The following is a 16,049-nucleotide window of genomic DNA, read 5'->3' on the forward strand; positions in this document are numbered from 1 at the left end:
TACTTCACAGGACTGGCAGAATCAGAACTAGAGCTAGTATGAGGCATAAAATTTGAACCCAAATCCTTGTGCTCCAAAATCAGTGCTCTTTCTAATATAAGGAACCACATTTTAAGCTTCTCAGTAGGATATAAGCCCCTTAAGACAAGGTTCAATGGGAATAATAACACTTGCATCACCTAAGTCACAGGGTTGGTAGAATCAGAACTAGAGCCAGTATGAGGCACAAAATTTGAACCCAAGTCCTTAAGCCCCTCAGTAGAACATAAGCCCCTTAAGACAAGTGTCTATTCGGTCTAATATTGTCAATGCCTATCCCACTTCTGGCATATGTAGGTACTTAATAAAGGCCTCTTGAAAAGTTGTGAGGAAAAGAGCTTTAGCAATTTTAAAGGGCTCTGCAAATGGGAGCTATAATTATTATATTTTGATGACCTGAACTGAACCTGGTATAAAGAAAGGTACTGAGAGAAGTAACCAAGATGGAAGAGAGGGGAGGCCTTTTTCTACTCCTACTCTCTTGGAAGGTGCTCAGGACAACACCCAGCACAGATGTGTGCCCATGTGTCGGCTTTAGTAAATGTTTGTTGAATGGGTAGACATTAAAATGAATAAAGAAACAAGGGGAGGCTTTCCTCACTTTTGTCCCTCCTCCTCCTTCATCTGGCTTATTTGTGAATGCACATACCTAATATCCCTTTCTCCTTTTCCTTCGGCATCAGGGATAAAGCACAAAACTCATAGAGACACCCAGGAGGGGCAGATGTACCATGGGCTGTGTTCTCAGTCAATATTGACCTTATTTCTAAGTATAGCTCTGTGTGTGTGTGTGTGTGTGTGTGTGTGTGTGTGTAATTGGAGCGCCAGTGAGGGAGTGGATGTCTCTGAATCAGAGATCACTGGGAATCAGTCCATTGGAAAGACATGGAACAAGGTGGTATAGAAGCCACAGGAAAGCCTAGGGAGATGAGAAAGGTGGGAGGAAAAAACAGAGCAGGTCTCTGATTCCCTGCTGTGTGACCTTAGGTAAGCACCATCAGGGCCTTTGCATCTCTCCACCCAAGGGAACAGTTCAAGGAAGGTGAGTCCTATTTGCCTTCAAGGACAGAGCCGATGAGCAGCAGGTCTTGTGTATTCAGCTCCTGCTCTCTGGGGAACCTTGGCACCCAGTACTCCTGGAGCTGGCCAGATGGTCCCTCCTAGGCCATGGTGTTCCCTACACATCTAGGCAGGTGCTAAACATGCTGCTGGGGTGAAGAGAGTCCTGGGCAGGAAGTCAGGAAGCCTGAATTCTACATCCCCTCAGCTCTGCAGGACACACCATGTAACTAACCTGGGGGGAACTTCCCCTCACTCTCTGAAAGACCAGGGTCTATATTGTCACAAGAATAAAAAGAGAGAACTATCTTCCCGAACATCTTTCTAGAGAAACTTCTCAACCAGTCTTCCAGGCACGAGGAACCAGTGATCTAGAAAGCCAATCATGTCTCTAAGTTACAGAGGGGGTAGTAAGTGAATAAGCAAGGGGGTTGCGTGGGGCTCATTTGGGAAGGCTTCCTAGAAAAGGTTACTGGGTTTTGCTTATTTTTTTAAAAAAGTCTCGTAACTGAAGAAAACCTCAGAATGCAGGATATTAGAACTGCAAAGGGTCTTTCATATAATTTCAGCTAGTTTCCCCCACTCATCCTAGTTTAGAGATGGCACAGAGAGGTAAAGATCAGAATCCTACTTAGAAGGCTGAACCTGGACAAGCCAATTCCTAAGTTCATTAAAGTTGAGAATTTATACCGAATCCTAAGACTTGGAGCTGAAAGGGACCTTAAGACCATGTAGCCAAAGACTCAGAACCTGGCCTTTCAAAGGATCCAGAGACAGATTTCAGAAAGTCACTAAACTTGGATGGGGAAAAAATTGTATTTTAATTTTCACTAAATTCTTGTTGAAATACAGCATTTCCTTCAAATATTTGAACATTAGTTGAGAGAGGGCTCATCATCTCCACCAGACTGCAGGTTCAGAACTCTTGATCTAGTTCCATGCTTTAATTTTAAGGAGGGAAACTGAGGTAGACCTAAGAGGGAAGAAGTAATTTCTCCAAAGTCTCAGAAATATTAAGAATCAGACAGAATTTAAACCTGATTTTTTGGTTTAAATCTTAAATCCCATTAAGAGGAAGGGAAGATCCTTACATCACAAATGCTAAGCTGTGGACAGAATCAGGAATTCTGGTTCTTAGCTTCTAAAGTTGAATGTTCATACACCACTAGGCTTTTTGGATCCAGGCAGTAGTTGTCTAGGAAGAGGGGTCTGGAAACTTCACCATAATCTTCCCTCTGCCTGACTCCCTTTTCTAGGGATATGAACCAGCCCCCCCCCGCTTCCCTCAGAAACTAAGGCACTGTGCCCAGATCAGTCTCACTCAGCCTTGTCCTCTCTGGCCACATCCATTAGCCTGGGACAGACACAGGAAGGGGACACAAAGACTGATGGGAAGACAGACAGGCAGACAAATAGGAGACTTGTGAGGAATAAAAGTCCCAGGGCAAGAACCAGTCACCTTTCTTTCGCTCCTGTAGAGGAAATGGGGGCTGAGGAAAAGCCAGAGACACTGCAATGCAGAATTGGGGAGGGTGTCAAAAGAAACTTTGGGGAAGGGTCTCCAGAGACACATATAGCCTAGAACCAAACAGGGACGAAAAGACAAGGTCCCCCCGGAGAGGCATACATACAGAGCAGCAGGATAGCCCTAGCTGTAGCAGCTTGACAGATTCAGGTGAAACACTATTGTATACTTTGGAAGGACATGTATTAGGGCTTCAAGACTGAGATTCCTTTGGCAGCCTATGGACCCTTTTTTTCAGAATCACATTTTTAGAGGCATAAAATAAAATATAAAGGATTCCAAAAGAAAAGATATAATGGAAAAAAAAATCATGAAATAAAGGTGCGATTTCCCTCCTGCTATTCAAAGTCATGGTCCCTTGGAATCTATCCACTGACCCCTTGTGTAGACCCCTCCAGATCTTCAACCTGGCCAATGGTCCCTAAGCCTAGCCCCGAGCCTTGCCAGAGCTATCATTTGACTCTACTGTGATGCCTTCCCTTCTCATCTCTTTTCCTTTGCCCTCTTCTTTCTTCTTCCTTCTTTCCCCCCCCCTCCTTTCTTCTCTATCTCTGACTCACACAATCATACACAAAACATCTCACATATGACATATCTATACTTTCATGTGAACCTATTAACACAGCTATCATTTGCTTTGCAATTCAACAGATGAACAAAATAACTGAGAAAGTCAAGAGACTAATTTGGCCCCTCTTCCAGGGGCTCCTGGACCTCAGTTTCCCAGTCTGTGTTTACCTAAATTTACTGTCTTCTGTTAGAATATTCATCATATACATTCTTTACCCTCACCCACTTAACTAAATCTCCTCGATTGCTATCACAGCCTAGTTCAGCTCCTCATCACTCATTCCAACTGATTTCTCCACCTCAAGTCTTTCTCCACTCCTGGTTAGCTACTGCTTTTGCACAGGTGTTTCTTCCTAGATTGAAAGTCTGATCATGTCACCTCCCCTAGTCAATAAACTACAGTGGCTCCCTATTATCTTCAAGACCAAATGTAAATGTTCTCTGGCTGGTCTTAAGGCTCTTCATGACCATAGAGTTCTCACACTTTTCTCTATGCACTCCATGGTTCAGCCACATCAGTCTGTTTTCTGGCCCTTACACTCGACCTTGTATCTCCTCCCTCTGTGCTTTTCCACTGGCTGACCCCCTTGCCTGGAATGCTCTTCCTCCTTCCCTCTGCTTCCCAATTCTCCTTCACTTCCTTCTTATTCTCAGTTCAAATACCAACCTTTACTGGTCCCCCAACCCCACTCAGCCACTTGTGCCTTCTCTCCTCCTCTAAAGTTACTTTGCCTACTCTATATCTAGGATGTGTTCTTCTTCAGGAGAATTAAGCTTCTTAAAGGCAGGAACTGTTTTGGCAACATTTTCTTGCTATTTCCTTAGAACGTCCATAGTAACTGCTCAATAAATGCCTGTTGATTAGTTAGATGCAGCGATCTACAACATCCCTTCTATGAAATTCTATGTTTTATGAATCGAGAGTCAGGTTGTGAGGAGCACTCTGTGCCCAATGATAGGGACCATCCAAACAGAAGGAAAACTAGAGAGAGATCAGCATAGGTGCGATTGGTCAGGGAGGGTTTCCTGGAGGAGGTGACACTTAGCAGATGGAAATTTGCTTTAGGTCTGGAAGGGGATATCTTCTCCAGCCTTTCTTGATTTTAACTGTGGGTGTCTAATGCCATAAAGGTAATAAATGGAAAAGTCAGGATTCATGGGATCACAAGGTAGAAGCTGTAAATGCTTTTTGACTGATAATCTGGAGAAGAAAAGAACCTTAGAGGTCATAAAATTCAAGTCTCTATTTTATACTTAAAGAAACTGAGGTCCAGACGTGAGTGACTTGTCTAAAGTCACACTGATGCTAATTGTCTGTGGTGGGATTTGAATACAGACTCCAGATTCTCAATGGAAACTACGTCCGACTCTAGATTCAAGGTCTTTCAACTCCCTCTATTTAAGCTTCGAAGAACAGGGGCAGGGACTGCTGAGGTACTGTGGGGAAAAGGGGAAAGTCTCTTCCTTCACAGAGCTGAGCTTTCTAGAAGGAAGGTCTATAGACCAGGCTTCCTGAGAGGCAGCGCCCTCCTGGTTCTCCCTCCTTTCAGAGAATCCCAGGAACCACTCTCTCAGAGGGACAGGACTGTTTATCACGTCTGGATATCAAACTTTGTTTACAGGGTTTGAGTTTCTAAGGCCATACTTAGGTTGCTGGTCTGACCTGAACAGGAACCTGGAGAGAAGTCAGAATGAGGAGTTCCTAGCAAGGGAGCCAGGGAGGGCTAGGCAGAGAAAAGCAGCAGACCTTAGCAACCAAAGTCCTGTCCAGGGAGAGACTGCCCAATTCTTAGGCTGCTGAGATCCCTGGGGACTGTCATTCCTTGGCAAGAGGGTGGGAAGGTAGAGAGATGATGTTGCCAGGGATTCAGAGTTAGGCAGCCCTAGGGACAGGCCTTTGCTCACTGTCTCCTATTATAATTTCCCTTCTTCCTTATCTTCCCTATTCCTATTAGGCCTTTAGAATCCAATTCAACTATTATCTCCTCCAGAAAGAAAACCTTGACTCTTTCAATGGCGATTTCCTTCTTTCACCAGCCTCACCTGGCAAGTGCTTTATTCCTTTCTAATTGTCTTTTTTTTTTTCATTTTTTATTCTGATTTTAAACCCAAATAAAATGGGCATTTCTGTACACATAGTAGAAAAGTAAAAGAGGATTATATATGAAACATTTGTTATCTATGTGCAGGTCACTTTTTTATAGATAGAATAAATTCAACTTGAAGTCTTCAAAGCTATCCTGCTCTCTGTGCTTCTTTCTGATTCTAATATCTTCTCATGTAATATTAGGTATTGCAACTAATGCTGGTACCTTATCTCCCCTACTAGATGGAGAACTCGAAGAAGGTAAGAGACATATCTCTTAGAGCTAAACCTCCTACCTGCTTGAGGTACTAGCGTTCTGCACAAAGTAGGCACCTAATAAATATCAGTTGAACAGAAATGTTTGACCCTAAAGTCCTACACACAGAAAGGACCTGTTCTCAGTCTGAGATAAACCAGGGAAGGAAAGCGATGTGGTTATTGCCATGGGAATCCTCAGGCACAAGAGAGAGAGGAATTTGATGAAGAGTAGATCCTGTCAGACACAAATCTGGGCCTGTCTTGGACAGCTGGTTCCTGGGAGTTCAGGAAGTTAGTCTCTCTATTCCCCTCCCCCAGATTTTTTCTCTTAAGGGTCTCCCCCCTCACCCTTTCCCCCATCTTCCCTAGGACTCTGTTCACACCAGTAGCTTATTAAATATCTTTGAATTGATTTTAATCTCCATCCTCCTGCTTCAATGGAAGACACTTTGGAGGCCTTTCCCCTCCTCAGATAACATCCTAAGGGGCCAATGTTCCCAAGAAGACTTGGCCTAAACTTGGGTAGCTGGGAAAGAAGCCATCAAAACCGATGCCCGTCCCTGGCTGGGAGAAGAGGAGGCCCCTTTGCTCTCCCGGACCCAGGGAGCTATTTCTGTGTTTCTACCCAAGTCAAAAATAACTTAGCCTCAATCCCCAGGGACTCCCAGTAGTTTTGATCAGCCCCCAAGAAAGCAAACTCAGGGAATGCAGCCACCTGACCCCGAGGGGAGGATGATCCAAAGGAGGAACAATAATCGATGATTGTGGGGTTACCCTGCTTCCTCAAGAGCCTCCAGGTCCTTTGACCCCTACAGCCTAATGTTAGCCCTTGGGAGTCTAGAAAGCCTATACTCTTAGACCCACTGAACACAAGGCAATATAGTGCCGACATAAAGTACTCTATGTGGGGTTAGGACCCCCTGCAGTTCAAATCCCACCTCCAACACTTACTGGCAAGCTATGGGACCAAAAACAAATCACAAAATTTCTCAAACCTTTATTTGCATAAAATAAAGTTATTACAGCAAAGAATGCATCGTTGTGCTCTTTATACATTTGAAAGCACTGAAAGACAGCTAAAGGCAGAGTGGATAGACACTGGCCCTTTAGTCTGGAACACTTGAGTTCAAATTCAGCTTCAGAGTGTACTAGCTGTGTGACCCTAGGTAAGTCATTTAACACTGATTGTTTCCTCTTAAAATTTTCATTTCTATATTGAAAGGGCAGTGATTATATAAAAGAGATTTGGAAATAAAACCGGGATATCAGAGGTGGGAAAGAAACCTAGGAAAAAACACATTAGAGCTAGAAAGAAGCTTTGGACATAGAACAACAGAGTTGAAAGGGCCACTGTAGCTCAGCTTCCTTCTTTTTACGGAAGAGAAAACCGAAAATAGGAGAGAGAAATTGTCCATGGTCACCCAGAGAACAAGGAGGGAATGGATTCCAAGTCAGGTCTCTCCTGACTTTTTCTACCATAATACTGAGATCTCTTCACCCTGGAAGATCCTCCAGCCTGAAGTAAACCTCTGCCCTGCAGTCTCTCCCTCAGATTGGCTGATTCTTTTTGGAACAATGCCCATACAAGCCATATGCTCATTCCTCTCAGGGCTGTATTCTAGTCTCCATAGACTTTCTATACCAGCACTCCCTACCCCCAACCTACTTAACCCCTTTTCAGCTTATTTTTTAAAAGGAGTCTTCTACCATTAGAAAGTAAGCTACCTGAGGGCAGGGGTTGTTATTCTTTTTGCTTCTATGTGTATTCCTAGCACTAGTACCTTTTACAGAGAGCTTAATAAGTGATTGTCTACTAGACTTCCCCTCCTACAGGCTCATAGTCCAAAAAACTGTTTGATTTCTCTATGTAAGCTTCAATAATTGGGGATGGGGGGAGGCATCTACCACTAGAGTTATCAACAAACCTCTCCCCCACTTTCTCCAGATTTTTGATTTGTAGGAGAGGAAATGCAGCTTCCAGGTAGGAAGAGTTCTCATTTCAGCGCTGCCCAGTAATGGCTCCACACACCCTATTCAGGGAAAGATCTCAGCCTCAGACTGGGAGCCTCTGAATGGCTGGTGCTAAGACTTTCCAATTGGAATAGGGTCTAATTATGTCTAATTAGGTTTCAGGACAGGGCTCCCACTTACCATATGGCCCCTTCCCCTAGGCTCCACACTAATTTCTTACCCTTCTTCCTCCCACCTCCAGCCCTGATCCCAGTCTGTTACTCACAGTGACACAGTGTCACCTGTGCTAGCACCTCACCACACATGCACTCTTGTGCCTTTCTCACATTCACACAGCGTGCCTCCCACACACAGACACAGTGTCACCTGGCCCAGAGTTTCTAGGCTAAAGTTTCCTGGGGAGGGGGAAAGCCCAGGCAGCTGACATCCTTCTCTCTTTCCCTTCTCACATGGTCAGGCCTTAACTCCCCGATCGTGGGCACTTCACCAGAGCCTTGTCCTCATTGAGGGCAATCTCCAATAGGGCCAGATATCCCTTGGGAACCCAACCTGCTTAGGAAGGAAGGTTGTTCTGGGACAGTCCTCATACTCCAACACTGAAAGAGCTCAGATCTGGGGCCTTCCAACCTCCCAGTGATATTAAGACGCTGCTCCAAAAGCAGTGGCCTGGATCCTGCAGGTCCCGAATACAAGCATTCCCTGCCCAGCAAGGATTCTCCTCTTCCTCCCCACTCTCCCCACCCCCAAGCTTAGGACCTAAAGTGATTCACCAAACAGCAAGTTTTTGTAGGTACTGTCAGCTTCCTCCCTCTCAAACTAGGGCCCCAAATCCCTCCTCCTTTCCCCAGAGGAGCTAGAGGGCACAGAGACAATGAGTTGGGAGAACAGGGGTATGTGAGGTGGGGGAAGTTTGGAATAGCTAAGAATCTGAAGGAGCATGGGGTCTGTGGAGGGGGTGGGGACGGGAGCTAGGTTGCTCCAGAGATTGAAAGGCTAAATTAGCGAAAACTCGGGAGAAAGAAATTTGGGGTTAAAGCAGTACAGGCAGAGACTTGGGAAACACAGATTGGTGAGTGAGGAGTGAGGGCCTGAACACAGGAGTTCAGAGTTGCGGTCTAGAGAATGGGGAAGGGGATAGATAATAAAGTGGAGTGCTCCGAAAGTCAAGGTTTCTTCATTGAATAAATGGGCTGTAGGCCGGGGGGACTGAGAAAGAGCTGAGGAGACAAGGAGTCTTGGGGAAGGGTTCCAACAGCCGTCTAAGGACACAGATAAGGGGTTCTGTGTTATCAGAAGTCCGAGGACGAGGAGGATCCAGAAAGAGGAAGTGAAAGATCTTAGAAATATGGGGCGAGAGCCTTGATTGACTGGGGGCGGCTCTGTGGGTGTGCGAGCGCGGTGTTAAAAATGAGAATACAAGAGGTTGAGGAAATCGAAGTCGAGAAGAAAGAGAAGGGAAACAAGATCCAGGAAAAAGAGAAGCCTAGAACCTAGGAGGACAGAGTTTGCATCTTCGGATGCAGGAAACTGGGGTTCCCCATGCTGGATGTGCAGGGTAGAGAAGAGGCTAAAGGTACTGACTGAGAGGAGACTGGGGGAACATCAGATATCCGGGCGGAAGGGGGCTGTGCCACAGGTCCCAGAGCCAGGACAGGGCAGGGGAAAGATGCCCAAAGGAAAGGGCTCTCACACGTTGGCAACGGTATCCTGCACCGTCTTCCCTCTGGCCCTCAAGAGTGCGCCAGCCCCTCCCCAGATCCAGACGCAGAGTGGGACACGCACCGACGGGCTCCCGGCCCTTCATGGCTGGCCAAGGCCGGGCTCCCCGGGAGAGGCCAAAGCCAGCTCTCGGGCTCTGGCCAGACGGCCCGGCTGCCCGCGGGGGTAGAGCAGGATGCGCCTGCAGCCCGCCGAGACGCACTGAAGGTCAGTGGCCGCAGCAAACCCAGCTGGGACGGAGGGCTAGCTCCTTACCTGGCCGCCCGGGCTGCGGAGCAAGGCTCCGGCTCCCTCCGCCCGTCCTCGGAGCCAGGGCGCATCTGCCGACAAGACCCCCCACCCCCTACTCCACTCCGCGCCGGGGAACAGACGCCCGCCGGCTCAGCGTACTCCTTTTGAATGAATCGCCCGCAGCGCACAAAGTAACAATTCGGCCCCGGAGCCCCGCCCACACTCTACGTCACAAGTGCCGGCTTGCCTTCTCCTCCCCTTCCCCCGCCCCCCCTTCCTCCCCGCCGCTCCTGTCTAGTCTGTGACATCACAAAGATTCCCCCCACTACCCTCTGCTCTCTCCCCGCTGCGGGCTGCTCCTGGCCCCGAAGTAGAGGCTGCACGTATTACTCCGCTGCACCATCTCCTGGGCCACTGGGAAAAGGCAGCCCCTCCCGCCCGGTGACCAGAGCGGGGTGCGGAATTGGAAGGGGAAGCCGTCCTTGGAGCAGGGGTAGGCCAGGGAGGAAGAGTGGGCCGCAGCAGAAACCTTTGCTCTCTGTCCAAGTCTGGGCGCCGGGAAAGCCGGCTTGGAGTCCCAGCCTCTCGGGTGGAAATCCCTTCTCCCGGACTCCGGGGATTCTAGTCAATGGTCTTCCGAGGTTCCTTCCAGTTCGTGGTTATTCAGTCATTTCTGTCGCATCCCACTCTTTGGTGTTTTCTTGGCAGAGATACTGAAGTGGTTCGTCATTTCCTTCTCCAGCACTTTTTACAGATGGGTAAACTGAGGCAAATAGGGCTAAGTGACATGTCCAGAGTCCTTAGCTAGTAAATGTCTACGGCTACATTTGAACTCAGATCTTCCTGACACCAGACCTTCCTTCCAAATCTGCGGTGTTTTAGAGAACGGGGTTTTGCCCCTTTGCACTATGGTGGAGCTCTTTGCCTCACCCTGGGGACTTCCTTCTAGTCCACTTCGTACCATTCCACTCTCTTGATATGTCCTAGGACCCAAAAAAGGGAGGGTTTACTTTGGACTAAGGTGGCTGCTCAGAGAGGGCTTCCCAGAGAGGTAAGAGGGCGGAAGCAGAGAGACGACCTGCTTAGGAAAAAGAGTTTGTGGTTTGGGAAGACAAATTGGCCTGGGTGGGGATACCTGATTTTATAAATTAGCCTGATTGCCAAAGGGGATGAAATTGAAAACAAAAGGAGCAACCTGAACTGGAGAAAGGATTTAGGAGGTAGGGAGCTGGAACCTGATTGATCATGAAGCTGGGTTCCTAGGGAAAAGGAGATTCTATCTGGGAATAGGATATCAGCCTGGGGACAGAAAGGGAGTTTCCATTTCCCTACGCTGGGCTCAGCCCCAGGATCACAACTACCACAGGTGCTTTCCTAAATCAAAGCCTCCCAGTGATGCCTTTGGGGCAGAGGCTCTCTTTCTGCTTTGGGGGATGAAAAAGGTCCCTGAATGTAGGGGACCAGCTCAATAGCAACCCCCCTCTTGTGTGTGTGTGTGTGTGTGTGTGTGTGTGTGTGTGTGTGTGTGTGGCAATTCTGAAGAATCACTTCCTCATATTTAATCTGTTTGGTCAAGATAGTTCTGATAAAACAAAACCAAAATCTAATCCAGAGTCTGATAGAACACTGGAGTTACACTTACTTTCTTGAGTTGAGGTCTGAGTTTGTCCTCCCTCTGGTTGTCCAGGGGTTCAGGTCTGGTTCTACAATTCTTCGGTATTCCGCCTGATGCAGTTGTCTCTCACTATCAACTTCACCTGCAGAATACTCTCCCAGTCAGGAAGAAACCAAATTAGTACTTCCTTCTTGGCCCTGGGGGGCTCGAATTCCCCTCTACTCCCATCCCCACCCTAATTTTCACCATTTTCTCCCAGAGTTGAGAAGACTCTGGCTGCTTTTGTGACTTTCAGGAAAGAGATCGAAGGTTGGGGGGCTGGGGGGGGAGGAGGTAGGTTAAGCAGTTCAGCTCTGTGGGGTCTCAATGATGAGACAACAGTAGATTCAGAAGAATAGAGAATGAAAATGAAATCTTGGAATCAGAATAGACAGAATCATCCACAATTAGCCAATAAGCTTTTATTAAGCACCTACTATATTGGAGGTACTGTGTTAAGCCCTGGGCATACCAAAGAAAAGCCAAAAAACTTGGTCCAGGTGGCCTTCAAGGTGCTTGCATTCTGATGGAGAAAACCAGCAAACAATGATTCACAAAGAACATACATATGTGTGTGAGAGAGACAGACAGAGACAGAGACAGACATATGAAGAGTTTGACAGGTATAGTTGCTGGGTAATTATTTTACTAATTTATTGATCTTTTTATTAATGCTAGCAAAATATTCATAAAAAGATGTTCATTTGGCTGTCTCTCTTTGACCAAAGACCAATCCACTCAATGCTTATATGCCCTAGAAAGAGTGGAGGAAAATCAACTCTTTTTGGTTAACAATGAGAAAATGAAGATTATAATGACAAATGGATCAAATAGAACAATTAGAGAGACAAACAAAAGAGAGAATCAGAATCCACATTTTCCCAGACTGGTCTGAGCAAAATACTGGAATCCACCAATTCATCTAACTTTATCTTTTGAGTAGATCTGAGTAACCTACTGGGGCTCATTTCTGAATGAGGAAGTAGAAAAGGGGAAAAACCATGATCCTAATTCGATAATCAGTTATCAAATACAAGAAAGAAACATTTCTCTCAATAGAAAGTAATCTTAGAAAGGAGGAAGAACGATGTTTGCAAAAGGGGCAACTTGAACCGAAAGGTGGGGTAGGGAACTGGGGCTTGGCCACAGTGTTTCCAAGAAAAGGGAGATTCCATCTCAAAACAGAATACCACCTTGTGTGAGAGAAAGGGAATTTTCATTTCCCCAGGCTGAGGTTATGACTACTACACTGTGTTCCCTAGTCCACGGCCTGATGGTCACTAAATTCTGGTTAATGAATTCATAAGAGCAAGGGAGAAAAGAGGGGAGAGCATATCCTGGGAAAGATTTTCTGGCTCTTGAAGGAAGCCAAGAAGTAGAAGTGAGAAGGGTTATTCAGGCATGAGGCTGTCTAGGATAGAGTGTGGCATTCAAGGAACAGGAAAGAAAATAGTGTAATTTTCTCTCCTTTTGAATGATGGGGGTTAGACTTTATGGTTCTAAATCTCTACTGTTTAATGCTAAATTTTCTGTGTTGTACATAGAATGCAACGAGGGGAATCAAGTATGAAAAGACTGAAAAGGGAGGAAAGTCAACCAGGTTGGGAAAAAAGAGCTTTTAAAGCCAAGCAGAGTTGTTTATTTTTTTAAATTTTGAAGGGAATAAGGAGCCACTGCAATTGCCTTGTAGGCTTTGGAAAAATCACTTTTGCAGCTGAATGGAATTTGTTATATCTGGAAGAGAGATAGATGCCTTTGATTAAGGAATGTAGCACTTTGTAGTTAGGAAATGTACTAAAACAAACTGACTGATTTTATTAATTAGAGCTTAGAAACCCAGAGATGAGAGTGATAGAGAAGATATAGGAGAGAACACGGGGCATAAAATGTTGAGAGTAGGAGAGAATCTTGATGTATAGATTATAGGAGTTAGAAAGTAACCTTAGAATAGAAGTTCTTAGCCTGTGTTGTGCTATGGACCCACTGGGTAATTTGGAGAAGCCCACGAACCTTTTTAATGATATCTTTAATGCACAATTTTTTTTTTTTTTTGCAAAGGAAACCTATTATTTCATCACATTTTCAAAATTCACAGACCCCAAGTTAGACTTCTTTGCTCACAGAAAATAGAATGTGAGAGATGGCAGGAAATTTAAACATAGTGGGAATTGAATATCAGATCTGGAAGGGTCCTAAGAGATCATATTATCTAAGCCCATCATTTGATAGGGAAGAAAACTAAATCTTAGAAGGGAGAAATACCCAATGTCACTATACATCGTGTAAAGATGAAGTTTCGTATCCTCAGATTCACTCTCAACTGTTAGAGATTTCTTGGTGAAATTGGTTTTCAGTCAGAGAAATGGGCTCTGCTTGGAGGGGGTGGGGAAAAGACAATTTCCAAAAGATTAGGGGATGAAAAATGGAGGCAAGGGATTTGGCCTGGGACCATGAACCAGTGACTACAATGCCATCTTGTGTCTAGCCTGAAAATATGCCTGTAAAGGCACAAGAAGATTGTATATGGAATTTGGCTTTAATTTAAGTCGAAGAATTTCCTTTTTGATTTCCAGCCCGCTTTATGATCAAATTAGTCATTCCATAGTATAGTTTCTTTTCCTCACCTAACTCTCACCTCAAAGAGTCATCTAATGACTATTCTCAATTTTTTTTCCTCTTCAAGAGCGGATGGGTTTGGGGGGATGAGGAAGGTAGGAGAACTACACTGAACTATTCCTGAGAGTATTTAGTTTTAGGCTGATTCTCCTCTACACACTTGCCAGGGATTGTCCTTCTTTTTCTTTCCTTTTTCATTCTAATTTTTTTTTTTTTGCATTTCTTTTTTTTTTTTTAATTTTGAGTTCCAAATTCTTTATTTCCCTCTTCTATTGAAAAGGCAATTTCAATTGCTTTTTAAAAAAATTTTTGCATGTGAAATCTTGAGAAATATTTCTATATTAGCCGTGTGCCAAAAAAAATACTTCAATTTACAATCAGAGTTCTCTCTTTGGAGGTAGATGATATTTTTTCATTATGAGTTCATTTGAAATTGACTTGGACCACTATATTGATCAGAGTAATCAAGTCTTTCAAACTTCCTCATTTTTTTTTTGTTTGAGATCATCCCAGCATAATAGATTCATGCTCATGTCTTCTATGTGAATTTTTTCTAACTGCTCCCTCAAATGGTAAGTTTCTTAAGAGTCAAAGTCATTATCTTCCCTATAGAATTGTAAACAGTTTCACTTTATGGAGTCTCTTATGATTACTCTTTCATATTTATCTTTTTATGCTACTCTTTGAGTCTTGTATCTGTCAGATTTTTTATTCAGCTCTGGTTTTTTCTTTTTTCTTTTTTCTTTTTTTAAATAACTTTTTATTGACAGAACCCATGCCAGGGTAATTTTTTACAGCATTATCCCTTGCACTCACTTCTGTTCCGATTTTTCCCCTCCTTCCCTCCACCCCCTCTCCCAAATGGCAAGCAGTTCTTTACATGTTAAATAGGTTACAGTATATCAGCTCTGGTTTTTTCATCAGAAATGATTAAAAGGTTTATTTCATTAAATATCCTTTATTCCTTCTGAAAGATAATACTCAATTTTTCTAGGTTGGTTATTCTTGGTTGCAATCCTACATCCTTTGCCTTTCAGAACATCATATCCTAAACACACTGGTCCTTTAATGTGGAAGTTACAAAATCTTGTGTGATTCTCATTATGACTATGACATTTGAATTATTTCTTTCTGACTGCTTGCAATATTTTTTCCTTGACCTGGAAGTTCTGAAATTTGGCTATAAAATTCTTGGGAATTTTCATGTTGGGATCTCTTTTAGGAGGTGATTGATGGATTATTTTAATTTCTGTTTTTACTATCCGAATTCAAAATATTAGGGTAGTTATCCTTTATAATTTCTTGAAGTATGATGTCTAGGCTCTTTTTAAAGTCATGGCTTGCAGGTAATCCAATAATTCTTTTTAAATTATTTTTTTATTTTACATATATACATTTTTTTACATATTTCCATATGAGTCATGATAGGAGAGAAAAATTTTAAAAGGCAAAAATCATGAGGCAAAAAATGGTGAAAATAGTATGCTTTGATCTGCATTCAGTCTCCTCAATCTTTCTCTGGATGTGAATGACATTATTCATCCAAAATTTATTGGAATTGCCTTGGATTACTGAATTGCTGAGAAGAGCCAAGTCTATCATAGTTTAATCCAATACTTTTAAAATTCTCTCTCCTTAATCTATTTTCCAGGTCAATTGTTTTCCTCATTTTCATATTTTCCTCATTTTAAAATTCTGACTTTGTTTTATCATTTCTTGATGTCTCATGTTTTTTTTTAATTTTTTATTTTGAGTTCCACAACAATAGCTTCCACTTTTACAATTCTAATTTTTAAGTAGTTCTTATCTTCAGTGAGATTTTATACCTTTTTTTCCATTTAGCCAGTTCTGTTTTATAAGAACTACTTTTCTTCAATGAATTTTTTGCGTCTCTTTTGCCATTAGGTCAGTACTGTTTTTTAAGATGTTATTTTCTTCAGTATTTTCGTATGTGTATTTTATCAAATTGTTAACTCTCTTTTCCTAATTTTCTTGTGTCACACTCATTCCCTGCTCCCACTCAGTTTTTCCTTTGCCACTCATATTTTTTTCATTGTTTGTAGAAATTCTTGTTGGGCCTGGGTTAAACTAGCATTTTTCTTTGAAGTTTTGTTTGTAACTCTATTCACATTGTTGTCTTCTTCTGACTTTATGTCTTGTGTTTCCCTGCTATTGGAGTAGCTTTATTATGATCAAGTTTTGTTGTTGTTGTTTGCTTATTTTCCCAGTCTTATTGCTTGACTTTGAACTTGATGTTAATGTTGAAGGTCTATTCAGTTCAGGGGTGGGAAAGCACTGCCTCAAGCTTTACGATTTTCTGT

At 43.6% G+C, this 16,049-nt stretch overlaps 1 protein-coding gene across 1 annotated transcript in view; it reads right to left on the reverse strand.

Annotated features, from left to right (window-relative positions):
* The window catches only part of RELT (RELT TNF receptor), a 51,044-nt gene extending 41,378 nt beyond the window's left edge, over window positions 1-9,666 (reverse strand). Inside the window, exon 1 of the mRNA XM_051987161.1 lies at window positions 9,483-9,666. The gene's annotated coding sequence lies outside the window, so the exon portion shown is untranslated. The remainder of the gene's footprint in view (window positions 1-9,482) is intronic.
* Between the last annotated feature and the right edge of the window lie 6,383 nt (window positions 9,667-16,049).

The sequence above is a fragment of the Antechinus flavipes genome, chromosome 3 (assembly GCF_016432865.1).
Source record: "Antechinus flavipes isolate AdamAnt ecotype Samford, QLD, Australia chromosome 3, AdamAnt_v2, whole genome shotgun sequence".
Classification (NCBI taxonomy): Eukaryota; Metazoa; Chordata; class Mammalia; order Dasyuromorphia; family Dasyuridae; genus Antechinus; species Antechinus flavipes.